At 37.8% G+C, this 13,997-nt stretch overlaps 1 long non-coding RNA gene across 1 annotated transcript; it reads left to right on the forward strand.

Moving 5' to 3' along the window:
- The first annotated feature begins 658 nt into the window (after window positions 1-658).
- LOC134564949 (uncharacterized) lies at window positions 659-13,635 on the forward strand. The gene is made up of 3 exons (XR_010083718.1): window positions 659-1,377; window positions 2,846-2,898; window positions 13,417-13,635. It is a non-coding gene; the product is annotated as an uncharacterized LOC134564949 (long non-coding RNA).
- The last annotated feature ends 362 nt before the right edge of the window (window positions 13,636-13,997 follow it).

Raw genomic sequence — 13,997 nt, forward strand, 5'->3', positions numbered from 1 at the left:
TTTTTCTTGTCTGGAACCAATAGCAAAGCCTTGTGGGCCAACGCCTGCGACAGCTGGTGGATTTCAATTGGAAATGTGAGTTGTACATTGGTTGTGGCATATGGTCCTCGTCCTGTTAACATATCTGGCTGGATTCCATAAAATGGATCTCTCACTATTCGATGCCTGTTGGCCTCTTTGGTGGCTAAACGTCTCAATTCTCTCTCAAAAATAAGAAACTGCGAGGGTGTCAATAGTAAAGATGCTATGCTGGAACAGTCTGCTGGACAAAGGAGGTCATCAGTAAAAATGTATTGTATTATATTTCTGGCTGCTTCGGACCTAATACCATGCGTCGAGACTGTTTGCTTGGCTGAATTTAACACTTTCCACTCATGGGGTTCCCACCTAGCTTGGTTTTGTTCGATGGTGACTGGGCAGACAATGGAATTGGCAGCTTTAAAATCACCATCTAAAATAGCTTCTTTTAAAATGCCAGCCCAGCGCTTTTGAATTGTATCTTGTTGGGTGGCTGGCAGCGCCATCTGCTGTGCAGCAGGCGGCAATGCCTGGTCAGGTTGTAGGGAAGACAAAGCTGATAGATTTTGTATTTTTTGCAGAGAAATTCTGGATGCCGCAACTGCTTGCTGCTCAAGCTGGCTCTGGCAATTGGAAAGGTCGGCGAGTTTAGTTATTATTTGTTGTAATTCATCTGAACGCCGTACTTTTTCTTGTGTCTGTGGTGCGCGACGAACGTCGGGCTCAAAACCCTCTCTGTCTGAGCCTGATTCTGGCAGGGGGCAATGGGTTGCCTGTGGATGGGTGGCGGACTGCACCGTTGCCGGCTGCAGCAGTGTAGGAACGTTGGACCGGACTGGGTCCGAATTCCTGGAAGTGGTAGTGGAAGTTGCCATGTTTGTTTTGGTCACATGTGCCTGCATCATCAGCTTGCTTTCCAGTGAAGGGGAAGCCAGCGCCGCCCCATTCTCGTCACCACCCTGAACTCTGCCTCTCTGTTGCATCACTTGTGCCAGCCCCGTTCCACATTCGGCCCCGCCTGCCTCCTCATCTTTCACGATGCCCCCTGAGCCTCAGACTGGGCCACTTCCTGTTTGTCCTCATTTTCTCCAAGTGCCGGCTGGAGCACTTCCGGCCCTCGGTTCGCATGGCTCGTGATCGTATTCACTACATCGTGCAGGGAGGGGCACACAGGGGCCGCGTTTCCTTTCACGGGATGTGTGGAACTAATACCAAAAAACCTCGCAACTCTAGATGGTTTTTGCAGCTCTTTTAGCTTGGCAGCAGGCATCTCCCGGTTGGATGGCGGCGGCGCCGCCCCTTCCAAAGCCTGAATTGTAGCCTGAACTGTAGCTCTGTTCGGCCGCCAATATTTGCAAGGTACTTATCACCTTTTTCCAAATCGCACCCATATCTGTTGCCACCTTACTTTCTTTTCCTCGCGAAATAGCTGAATCCCATAACAACTCGCCTATTTCTTTCCATTCTGCTTTATTAAACAGAAACGATGGTTGGTTTAACTTTGCTGCACAAAATATATTTTGCATCACCTGAAGTACTGTTGTTACTTTCAGGCTTCAGTACACATATCTCACGTCTCACAGTTATCTTTCTAAAGCCTGGACACAGATGAAGATAGGTTGTTCTTTCATGATTTGTGAAATCTCCAGCATTATTTCTTACAAGCTTCTTTTAATTAAATTATAAGGTCCTTCCTAGGTTCAAAGATATCATTGTTCTATTTTCCTTCCCAGTTTACAGCCTGATTACTCTGCAGCATGCAAATTCTCACTGCTTTTTCCATATCCTGCCAGGATGTTCTGGCAGTCTTTTCTTACCATGGTGGTCCATTATAACATAGTTTCAATTAGGAGTTCCACCAACTTAAAAAACTTTGAGCAAGTCTCAAATCCTGCAAAACATTTTTAAAGTTTACCCAACTTATTCCTATTCGAAATCCCTCTCAGCAAATTATTTCCACAAAGCACAGCGTCATTACCATTTCTTCACCACAGTTTGATAAATGGATCATGTGTCATTCTACTATTTAAAAAATCAGTTTCCATAACTTCACTGGCTTGAGACTACTTTTATTCTTGATCCCTCTCTAATTGTCTCCAATGATTCTTGATTAAAATACTCAAAAGTTTGTTTCTCCAAAAACAATGATTTTTTCCCATCTACTACTGTTTCTACTTCCAACCCTGATAAAGGCTAAAGAAAACTCAGTCAGAACTGATACCAAAAATAGTGTTACTCTACCTACAGGGAAGCTAACAGTCAAAAAAAAAAAAAAAAAAAAAAAAATCAGAGAAGGAATTAGTCTCTAGCCCCACAGCTGCTAGTGTTTCCATCCAGAATGTTCCTTGCCAGTCAATACATTAATAAATGCCACTTTCAAATAAGCTTCCTTCAAAGAAAAGTGAGTCAGCCAAGAAAGTTAAAAAAATCTGGTACATTTTTCAGGCCCTGTTCCAATGCTACTCATCAGCACTGCTTATGCAGCATGAAGGATGGAATATGCCTCTCATTTGCCTTTAAACAGATCTTAACCAGTTGAGGAAAGGGCTTCTGCTGGTATAAACCCCACCACCTCCCTTTGCTGGGGCCTGTGAAACCACCACCACATCTTCTGCAATTATACCCTTCCATGATCTTACGGAAACTCAACAACCAGTCCTGAACAATACACAATACAGCTGTCCTGTATTTCTTTTTAAGATTATTACCTCCAAGTTGTGCACAGGAAAAGGCAGAAATGCCTTTTATTTTTTTCTTGCTGACTTTTCACTCTAAGAGGGCATGTGCGCTGAGCAGTAATTTCATTTTAAATTATGTTTTTCAACAGACAGTGTCAGCTTTTCAGAAGAGAGCTGCACTTCAAATGTAAGTCAACAGAAGGTAAGACTGCATAGGAGGATCACCACTAAGAAATGAAAGCAGACTAGATTTTATTCATTGGGAATTCTAGGTAAATGTAAATATGATGTGAAATTATAGAAAATAAGGAAAGTAGCATTAAAAGTTTGCAGACTTCAAGTAATAGAATTGCTTGTACAGAAATGTTTCACCAGCAAAATATCTATTCTATTAAAATGTGTAGCTAGCTACTTTTTTCATCCTTTTTAATAGTCTACGTCATTCAAACATCTTTTTTGCTGATCTCAGAGAGCTTAGCTCATCTTATTGAAGCGCAGCATAGAAAAGAGGCTGGCTGCTCTAGGAAATACAAACAATATTGTCACTTTCCCTAGGAAAAATTGCAAAATGAGAAGGATTTTCATCACCTTCCACCCACAAGCAAGTGATAGAAGTTAACCTGCATATTCTACTTCAATTATTTAAACTAAGGAATTAAGTAACTAAGCACATAATCATTAAAAACAGTGTTAAAAGCTAGCTACTTAAAGGGACAGCATGTCCTACAACACTACAACAGCAGGACAACTGTGACATGTTTCTGGACACCCACATATTTTATTGCTACACTGGAGACAAGCAGTAAATAAATCTTCTTTGTGGTCAATGACTTAATGATACTGGTTCACATCTGGTCTCCAGCCTCACTGATTAACTCCAAGTATCATTTTGCATCACATTTTTATGTATTATAAGGAGGCAACAGTACTTTTCCCATTGTTTTCATTTTTCAATTCAGTGCTATAACCTGAGCGAATACAACCTCGCAGTGTGTATCTACAATAGTAGAAAGCTAAAAAACACACAGGTGTCCTACCCTCTGAATAACACACAGAAATACATTGTACTGGTTTAAGTACATCCTAATAAGTTCAATTTCTCTTCATTGTCATATTGCACTCACCCATACTGATGTGCCCACCACAAGGTATAACATGCCTAAACCAGAGACATCAGGAAATATCCTTGGCAGTGCTATAAAGGGAGCATCTAATCCATATCCATTTCCAAAACCAGAAGAAAAAATACCTGAACCCTTCTGAGCTGCAAGTATAAACTCTTACATCCCCCTGTGGGTCCAGAGCTTCCTCAGACAGTCCATCCCTTTGGTTCACAGCTTACAACCAGAAACTCACCCTGCTAATAAACTTGTACTCTCCCCACTGCAATGTAAGAAAGTACGAGCAAAAAGAGAGTAGGATGTTGAATGGCAGCCACATTGGATGAGCTTTAAATGTGAGTGCTTAGCTGAGATGTCATTTAGGCAGTCTGAGGTTCACACAATCCAAGTCATAACTCACCATACGTCACTTACTACAGATTTGAAGGCTTCTCGTATACATGCCAGCCTGTACTTGCCTGGAAAAATAAAGAAACAAAATATATAATAAAAAAATTATTAAGATAATTCATTCCTGAGAATCTACTAAAGAAATAATTTAAATTGTTCAATAGTAAAACAGTGCTGTAAGTTTATGGGTCAGACAGATCTTCCTCTCAGCTCACTATGAATTTCAACGCATTGTTCAAACTTAAAATAGGGCACAAAAAAGATTCTTCACCTATAAATTTTTACGGCAACAGCACAGAATCAAACAAATCTGTAACGGCATTTCTTAGAGAACATGGGCATGACGTGTTATGGAATGAAGTTTGAGCTATCCCAAACTGGGCCTAGGGTTTGGGCCTGCTGGGCCTCAGTCTTGGGCCTGTGTAAAAGTAGATAAGCCTGTGGCGCAGTTAGAATTTAGGTTAAGGTGTGTGTATGGGTTAGATAGGATAGTTAGAGTAGAATCATGGTAGCTGCCTTAAACTGAGATTGTTTGCATTCTTTTTCACACTGAATGCCAATTAGAAACCACCTGCAACTGTAAACTATTTGAAACTGTATACAACCGGCCATTTCGGGAATAAAGAGGAGAATGTCGGATTTCACCATATTGGTCGTGTTCTGCATTGCTGTGTCCAGCTCCCATATAGTTAATAGGACCCTGGGTTCACGAATCTGCTTAGACTCCAAACGTTGCTGAACAAATGCTGGGAGAGACATCCTGCACCAGCGTTTCTGTAAAGTAGTCTGTTTACAACTAGCATGTTTTTCCATGTGAGAACAAACAAAAAATCAAATCCAGAAAGTGTTTGTTGCTTTCCTTTGGGAAGAAATAACTTAAACCATCATGGACAGTGCAAACTGGGAGCCCAAAAAGAAGTTAAGAATTTTAGCCAAAAAAGAGAACAACAAAAGAAGTTGATATGCAGTCAGAACTTGGATTTCACCTGGGGGAAAAAAATGTAGCTAACACTGATTCTGAAAGTTTTATTGAGTGTTTTATACTAAATTCAGTGAAATTCTTGCAGGAACAAGACATTTGTGTACACAATTCTTGTACAGTTGTTGACAGTATTTTATATTGGTTTTAAAAGCAGAATTAGATTTACCACTATTCCCAGCTCAGTTCTTGTACAAGCTGTATAGCAACTGAGCTTTCAGAGTGGAAACATAAAACCACCAATTGCTTTGTATGTAGCAAATTTAATCCACACAAAGCCAAAAATCAATTTTTAATTAGGGAATTAGCTTGAGAAATCGTGTTCTTATACTATGTTTCTGATCTTGTGGAAGTTAAGAGCAAAAATACCATTGACTTTAAAGAAAATAAGGCTGAACTTGGCATCCTCAAGCCCTTTCTCAATTAACTTATTTAAGGCTGTGTCTCAATGAGGCAAAAACTCATGTACTTTTATAGTCATGTTCTCAGTTGAATGGATGTGATGTGATTCAAAAACACTGTTTAGGAACAGGCAAGAAAACCTAAAGCCACATTAGCTGACCAAACTAAAGAGAAGACTATTTAATCATATTCAGTTCATTTAATTTTGTGAACAAAATTGAAGGAGGGACTGCTATCTGCTTACGAAGACATACCCCAACTGCTTAACAGTGGCAGGTCATGTTAATTCACTGGAAAAGAGTGACAAAGACAGCACAGAAAGCTATTACTTATATATTGCATCCAGAAAGCTATTCTAGCCTGTTATACAGCCACAGCTTTTTTTTCATCAGCATTTCACAGTGCACAGCAAAAGGCAGGCTGTGATGAATAAAGGAGTCTATGGGTTATTTACAATCTTGCTTAAAGACTGAATTTCCTGCACTTCTAAAACATTAAATATTACTTCACTCAGTGTTAGTGGACTATCTTTATATCTCCATTTTGGATCAGGAATTTAAAGAGTAGCATTATGCCAAAAAGTAATATTTTAAGATACAAATTAGAAGAAATACAGTAAAATAAGTAGCAGCAATACTCCCCAGCAGGCAACCAAGATTCAATGTTCTTCTACTTACTGTTAAACAGCCAGCAATTTTTGCAGGGAAAGCTACTTGATTTAGAGGAGAAACCACATGTAAGGAAAAAATAAATCTCTTCTGGAAGATGTATTTTAAGTGAATCAGACAAAATAAAAATAAATAAATATTCAAAAAGCAAACAAAGCATATACTTGCTCCTACTGTTTGTCTGGATCTGTATATGTCTTCTACCAACTGTACTCACTCAGAATACTCTTTTGTAAAAGATGGAAATACTTACCTTCAACTTTCGCTAGTCCACTAAGAGGTACAGAAAACAGTAAGCAAAAGGCTTGAAAAAGGACATGCTTCAGTGACTAAAACACTAAGGAAAGGATCAGTACTGGTCCTAGAAACCCGAGCAATTAAGACACTTCATTTCTCCACTGATGCAGTGTTGTTATGGTTTTCGGATGGCACAGAGATAACAACATGACTCTCCATGATGGTAAAAATGAGAGCCAACTTTATTCTTCTAAATTCTACTTTTATAGAGTAGTTCGGTACAAAGAACATGATTGGTTATTCAGCGTCTACACCCTTTTGTAAACATTTCTTTCCAGTAAACATGTTGGAAAAACACCACCTGCGGATGGTTTCTCACTTCCCAAGGTTTGTTTGAATTCCTCCTTTAGATTTCTCAGGCTAACATGAGAAAGTTGCTCACTTGCCTTTCACACAGACACTAGCAGAGCCTGAAGCCTAAATTCAGACCAATGTCAGGCCCACAATGCAGGAGGCAGGGTACACCAAGGAAAAGAGGCAAGGATCAAAACTGAGCTCATGCTGGAACATATCTAAGCCACAGTAAGAAGCCCACATACATATGGATGTTAAATGCAGGGTGTGTGGTGAGAACTTTGTCTCTTTACCCATGGAAGCCTGGATATGCGAATAAACCTTTATGGGGGGTTAAGGGGGGAGGAGGGGAGAGAGAGAAAAAAAGCCTAGACCCCTAACATTCAAGACTACCAAACACCTTTAGTAAAAAAAAAAATCTACTTTGTTTTAAGATACATTGAAGTTAAGGTTCAAATTTAAGGTTCTTTGAAAAAGATAAAGCTCACATAAAACTAGGGAAAGCAGTTTCTCCTGTATTTCTGAAATCTAAGGGCATGCCTTTGGAATGCATGGAGGAGAAAAAAAAAACTGTAGAAAAACTGCAAAACCACAAAAAGGAGAAGTTATAGTGTTATTGAAAAACAATCCTCATGTGGGTGTTGTTTTGCTTTTGGTAGGGTTTGCATTTTGTTGGGGTTTGGATGTTTGTTGGTTTGCTAGGCTTTTTTACAAAAAAAACCCTCTCAAGTTCTTAGCATTCCTTACCATCAGTTATGATATTAGGAACACTGAAGGACTCTGGATGTAACAATGCATCAGAAAATCCTGCCCCAATCTTTCCCCTCTTTTTCCAATATTTTTCAGAGAAAAGTGAGATCAAGTCTGTAAAGGATTAATGTTAGCTTTAGGATTATTTTCTCTACTTATAGTTATCAGACAAAAAAAAAAACCCAAGATTTTAAAAAGCAGGGAGAGGGGCTCAAGAGAAAAGAATTTCCTTCTTTCCATCTCCCTTTCCAACTTGAAGAAGAGAAATTGTTACAAATAACTCAAAATCCTTAGAAGAGATCTGCCTCTTAAAGTGAAGGGACACAACCCTTTCCCCTAGAGTCAACAAAGACTGGTCATGGCACACTGAGTTGAGCTGCCTAAGGCTACATCCCCAGCTTTGCTACAGACATTTGTGGATGGATGCCAAGGCAATCATTTCATCTATCAATTCCTATTTATAATTCAGGCTATTCAACAGAGTCTGCTACAGGAAAGTTTCAAGTCCTATGCTACAACAATGAACTTGCAGCAGTTGAAGAGTTGGTGTGAGACAGATAAGGACTTGAGTTTAGAAGGCTGTTAAAAAATAAAACAAGGAAAATTTAACACTAAGGAAACAAAATCATTCTACTGCAGTCAAAACAGGGATCAGCAGAACTACTTAAATTACAACTACATTTTAAAAAAAGGCATTTGTTGATCCTGTCTAGGTTCAAATTAACACAAATCAAAAAAAAAGGTTTTATATGGGCTTTTGTACAAGGATGCATTTAATTTCTTTTTTTCAGAATAAAAAGGGAATGCTGCCTTGTACTCTGGTTACACCAATGTCTAAAAGAGTCCATTTATTATGTTGAGTATTCTAATATTGAATCAATTACATAACATAGCATGACACCTCTCTGTTTTTATACATCTGAACAATAAATGTGGCAACTTATACAACTAGTGCCATGGTATCACTTTGTGATAAGCACACACAGTTTTGCAGCACATAAATATTTTTGGTCCATCACCATCCATGGCAAAGGATTGTCTTCCAGATGTTAATGTCTCCTTATAATCCATTGGTCACAATTCATGCTACTTCAGAGAAACAGAGAAGCTTGACTTCACAAAGCATCATCTAGAGATTGCTATTAAATGATACCGATAAAAAACTTCTTATTTTAATCTTTAAAAGATGAGAATAAAACACAGACAGTGGGATCAGAGAGAAACTGATTCATGTGCCAGGAGAGAGAATGGGAATTCAGAACACAATGGTTTGTGATACACGCTAGAGACTAGTTTTCCTCAGACCCTCACAAAACAAACAGACAAGTCTAACATTGTTCAGGAATACATGCATTATCACACTACTTGACATAATTTAGCATGACAAATTAGGACAGCAGAGGAGATGCAAAACTATGCAAACATGTACCATCATCAGTGAGAGTAATTACATTCTTTCAAGTTTTAATGTGACTCATATTATAGCACTCTTTAAACAATTACTAATAACATTTTATATATCAGTCTATCTTGCATTACAGGTTTCCTAAAGCATATGGTACTCTTCAGGTAACAGTCCTTAAGCTCTAAGCTGGGGTTTTTAAGTTACGTGCTTACCAGTTCTGTTCCTCCTTGGGATCTATGTCTCTTCAATAATAGTAAAAACAAGAAAACAATTCTTTCCTTTATGAACTTTCAAAGTTGAATATATTTGAACTAAAGTAATTAAGAGTATGTTACGTGGTCTCTGTACACCACAATTCATCAGCAGTAAAGCTCTTTTGTTTTCATACCTTTAAAGACTTCCAACTCCTTTTTGGTTGCTGGTTAAACAACCTCCAATACTGCATCTGTAAAAGATTAGTACCGTATTGCATGGGAAAAATTTAAGATGTTCCCTTCAAAATTAGCTGAAGACACATGAAGTAAACAATATTTTTTTTTAAATCTATAAATAGACATCAGGCTAATAGTTATTACATTCAATAATTTAGCATGATGTGCATGACAGCTTTGACCTCCAAAATAATTTAGCGCCTTGAGCTGAGATTAAATGTAGAACATTAATTTTTCCCTCTGATTGTCAAGCCAACCAAGAGCCCCATCAAATCTATTTAAATTAAGCCTGCATCATGTAATGATATTATAGGGGATAAAATATTAATATGGGTTTGTGATAGAACATTGGAGAAAATAGCTGCAGTAAGGCAGCTTTAATTTACTACACCAACAATCTCTATGCTGAAAGCAGTATTTAACAGTCCAAAGGAATACATATTTGAGTTTATACGATATGCTAATTTATCAAATGTTACTGATTTGAATTGCTGCAAATATTTAGCAGTATTATGTAGGAAAAAAAAAAAGTTATGATTCCCAATGTAATCCTACTGATGTAGGGGCAAAAAGAGTGTTGGATCAAAGTCATGATGTCTGCGTGTGTCCCATAAGCAGATGTTTTCAGCAATAGCAGTATGGTTGCATCCATTTATTGCCAGCAATGAATTTTCTTCCTTCAGCTAAAGGATAAATTCATTCATTCAAAACTTAAATATTTCATAACATAAAAATGGATTGAAAGGATAGGTAGACTCCCAGACCAAAGAAAGAGAACAGTAAGGTTTCTGCTGTCATTAGAGAACTACTCAAGAAAAAGAATAGTAAAAGAGAACAAAATAAAACAAATGTGTTCAGCTTCCAATAAAAAAAAATTAAAAAAAAACCCTGCAGATTTAGATATGTTTCATTTGAATGATAAATGGGATTGGTCATGTTTACAAACAATACCACAAATATTCAGAATATATTCAATATCACATTCTTCCACTCCATCACAGTTACTTTTATTTTTTAAATTTCGAGATCATTTACTTTTCTAACATTTGGGATCCCAACAAGAACAGAGACTTGAAAATATATCCTGTGTCACCTAAATTGTGAAACAATCTTGTGCACTGCTGGTAAGTGTCAAAAACTGGACCAAGGCCCAAGTTCACTCTATTAGCAGTAAATATTTTTTATTACTGTTTGTTCATATGATGGTGTGCCTCTTGTGCAAAATCTTGTTTCCTAGAAGAACTGAAAAACTAGACAGTAAAGTCCTGATCTTAGTGCACTTTATTGCTTATCAATTGAAAAACTAAAAGAAAAAAAAAAGGCAAATTAAAAAAGAATGCATAGAGTGCTTTATATAAAACGTTGCAGGTAAGGAAAAGGTTGAGATTTACCAAGGCAGAGTGGGCACAAGAGGATGTTTGAGTAGGGTTTGAAGGCATTAGTGGCATGGCTCCAAGTTATCTCCCCAACACGAAGTTTCTTTCACAAAGCCTGCCCATCAAGTCCAGTCAAGGTTTCTAACTGCATTCAACTGAAAGCCAGTAACTCTAACAGACTAAAACATTGGGCTGTGTGGTATTCCTTAAACACACATTCAATGCAATCTCATTCAGCCTTAGCACATTACAGACTCAGAATTGATAGATGAGAATGCTTAGGGTAAGCTGAATATCTAATAAATTGTCTGCCTAAACGGCTGCTGTAGAATGACCTCAATGAGCATTTCACTAGATATGCCATAGTCTGTGTCAGTTCTCATACCAACTTTTTTTTCCTTTTTTAATGTTCATCCAATACTGCACAGAACATGTGGCATTCATATGCCATAGCCATGCCACAAACCCCTCAACAAATCCTTTCCCACACACAGGAAGGACATAAGGTAAGTGGATATGAACAAGGAATTTATTTATGCCTGAGCTGACAGCTTTGATTCAAACTATAATTTCTACCAAATGAGGTCTAGACCATACTAACCTTCACGCTGCAAAACCAAAAGTTACAACTTTGACTCTCATGTTCCTCTAATGAAGGAAAGGCTTGACACTATTATATTTTGGAAAGTATTTGCTAGAAAACCAGGCACTTCCACTGTTTGATGGGACATACAGGGCATAGGTCATAATTTACTAAGGATCCTCCTTGAAGTTACAAAATAGTATTTTAGCAGAAGACACATTGCTACTTAGAGAGTAGAGTGAAAATAAATAATCTGAATCCATTTTTCAAAGCAATTGTTTCCATTTAAAGGCTTGGGAAACTGATAAATATTGAGCAACATGTAAAAATACAGAAATTCTATAAAAGTAAGATATGTTGAGACATGTCATTTATTTGCTGACAACATTTGTTCGGAAATTTTTTGTAAGCTGACTGCCTTGTCTTGCTGCCCACCTATCTACCTATAGTTCGCATCTTGGTCCTTTTGTAGCACTCAGCATCCTTCACAAATTAAAATTAAGTCAACTGTGGAAAACAAAAGGTGCTATGAACATGTAGTGTCAGATATGCATAAATAAATAAAAATAAAATAAAACAAGTAAAAGGGAAGGAATGCAGATGATACCTAGGAAAAACTGTCCACATGGAACTAACACACAAGAAGTAGTTCAGAAAGAAAAAAAAATTTAAAAAAAACTATAAAAGAAAAGGACCAATGTAAAGAAGATTTCTAAGCTTTCAAATACTTAGTTTAGGGCAGAAGAAATACCACTGAATTACCTCAACCTTCTCCAAATATTTACTTCACCCTCATGCTCTGAGGCAGAATCTGTTCCATGGATACTTTTGACAGTATATGAGCCTACATCTCACATTTTAACTCCTATGTAAAGACCACAACACCTAAATAGCAAACAAAACTAGAGAACTACTTTCTTGTCAATTTGACTTCATTGCTAACCAGTATGTGGGAAGGATACTTTCCATTTTCTTGGTAAGTTCTGTTTAGCAATTTTTATACTGTGAGAATATTTAACATTTCTGCTTTCACTGAGCTTACATTTGAACATCAGCACTTGATCTCTGTGAGGACTCTCCCTCGCCAGTGCCATGCAAGGAGGGGCACAAAGCTACACACTGTTTCAGAGCCCACCTCAGTTTGCATCCAGAGATAGTGCCAAGTTGTTGTGTCCAAAAGCCACCAAAAAAAAACCTGCAAGAACTGAACCACAAGTTGTAACACAGCACTTTGGCTGTAGAGAGCAGGGAATCAGCAAATTGCAGTAAATTATCTGATGAAAGATTATTGGTTTAGTCTCAAAGTTTAGCAAATTCTTAAGCTTAAATTTTTGTAACAAACTTCTGGAGTGCTCGGTCTTGCAACATTTACAGAAGACACTGAATTTTTATCTGCACCTTCTTTTAGAAGGTGTGAAATAGGTCTTGCTTGACCTGTTTATATCCTGGATGATTTCTGGTCACTTTAGTTTGTCTATTCAGGTATGATACCATGTTATCATTAGGGCAACTCACACATTAAGAGCATTGTTGACATCCTGCTATTGTTTTTCTTAGAAGACAAGAGCACACACTTGAAATTTTTTATTAGACATTGACACCAGAAAAATTATTCTAAACAGAAGTGAGTTTTATGCTAGGATCTTAGAGGCAGTGGATCTGCAGCTGTCCACAATCACATCAGCAATAAAGCCCATCAACTGTCCTCTTATGAGATTTGATGTTTTTGTCATGATCTATTGCAGAATTTTATGTCAGTTAGATACCATATCAAAGCAGTGCCTCCTTGGACACATTGCTCCTAGATGCTTTGAAGAGAAGAATCAGAACACTGAATGTGACCCCATGTCAGAGGGGTACCTGGGACAATATCTTCAGGCAAAGAGCTCAAATCATTATAAGGCACCAAAGGAAACAACTGCTGCAATTCAAACAGCCAAAATTTCTCTGAGCATACCTGAAAGCAACAGCCATCCTAAAGCATGACAGATTATCATTACTCTTTGTTCTATTCTTCCTTTCAGAATGAAATTAAATATCAAGAGACCTGGAGCTGGCAGAAAGCCAAGAGCCACTTCAATGGTGCTAGCTAAGAGCCACATCGCTTGGATTTGTACAAGGCCAGCATGGATAATCTGTCCTGCACATCCCTGCGGAGGGAGTGAGCAGAAAATCAGAATATTTCCCTATTCTGAAGGCAGAAAGTAATATCTTTGTCTGTAACTTGAATTAGCATCACCAAATGTAAATAGTCTATATCCTTTCATTTACCCCATACACACAATTCTAAGGCAAGGAAACAACAAAACACAGGTAAGCACAGTAAAACACTTGTGTCTAACAATGCAAATTAAACACCTGTGTCATTTTATAAATTTTTACTATTTAATTGTCCTAGAATATCAAGCTTTATTAAATACTATTCAGGTTACTGGAACAAAGCCTCTGCATTGGAGAAGTACAAGGATCTGAAACAGAGGCACAGAAGAACAAAAACGGCAATAACAGAAGGCAGTAGACATAAACAACGTATACAAACCAGAACAGCACTCCACATGCGGAGATGTGTCTTGCTCTAGATAATCCTCTGTTTTTCTAACAACAA

The sequence above is a fragment of the Prinia subflava genome (assembly GCF_021018805.1).
Source record: "Prinia subflava isolate CZ2003 ecotype Zambia chromosome W unlocalized genomic scaffold, Cam_Psub_1.2 scaffold_2cwr_NEW, whole genome shotgun sequence".
NCBI classification, from domain to species: Eukaryota; Metazoa; Chordata; class Aves; order Passeriformes; family Cisticolidae; genus Prinia; species Prinia subflava.